Here is a 1168-nt window from a genome sequence, read left to right on the forward strand (position 1 = left end):
TTGTCGTAATTGTACTTCTGTCTCTGTCTCCTGACATTCATCCAAGACCACCTCCTCTTCAATGACTTCCGAATTTTTGACTTGATATTGTGTCATCTGCTTCATTCAACAATAAATATAACACAAATAGTTTACTTCTTAGGTACAATCGTGGCACAGTAACTAATAGACACGAGTATGAATATTATCTGCCTTATTCTATTTTGCATTCTTTGCTCTACTCACCAATATAAGATATACGTTTATAATCTTTTCTACTCTAGGCGTAAGGCCCGAAGGGGTGCTGCAGTCGATAAGATCAACCCATATACGCAAATGGTATTTAATTTATCAATCCCGAAAGTATGAAATGCCAAGTCGACCTCGGCAGAATTTGAACTCAGAACATAAAGACGGAAGACAGACGAAATACCCGTAAGCGTTTCGCCCGGTGTGCTAACGTTTCCTATTTCTTTATTGCCCACAATGTGCTAAACATAGAGGGGAGAAACAAGGACAGACAAGGGGATTAAGTCGATTACATCGACCCCAGTGCGTAACTGGTACTTAATATATCGACCCTGAAAGTATGAAAAGCAAAGTCGACATCAGCGGAATACCGCTAAGTTTCTGCCAGCTCGCCGCCTTAATATACGTTTATAATACCGCTTTTCCTTTCTATTGTTGTTAAACATGTGAAATATACAAGTTATGTAAACATATGTGGCTGTATCTTCATACGTGAGTTGCTATAGTTCTTTTTCCTACACATTTCAGAACGATTAATCCCTTAGGTCAATTTACTGAAAAGCAAAGCTTTACAAATACGGTATTTCTTTTTTATGGTTATTAAATGGAAGTTAGAGAACCTTAACAGGAGCTTAAGTTTGTACAACTTTAAAATGTCCATTGAAAGTGAAATGAAATCTCCCGGAAAAATGCAATAGTTTCTACTAATTTCCATGAGGAGTTAAGGTACGTTATCGAAACGGTTTTACATGCCTCAACAAGTGTATATAAACGCAGAAAATAAATTACACATCATTTTTCCAATGCATACAGAGGGCTTGGACTAAATTTAGACAGAAAAAAAAGAAAGAAAACACAATAACCCTCCGAAAAATAATAGTATTTGAAAAAATCAAAACATATCAAGTACATTATTGTCGGTTTGTAACAGTTTTTTTCA

The sequence above is a fragment of the Octopus sinensis genome, linkage group LG8 (genome assembly GCF_006345805.1).
Source record: "Octopus sinensis linkage group LG8, ASM634580v1, whole genome shotgun sequence".
NCBI lineage: Eukaryota > Metazoa > Mollusca > Cephalopoda > Octopoda > Octopodidae > Octopus > Octopus sinensis.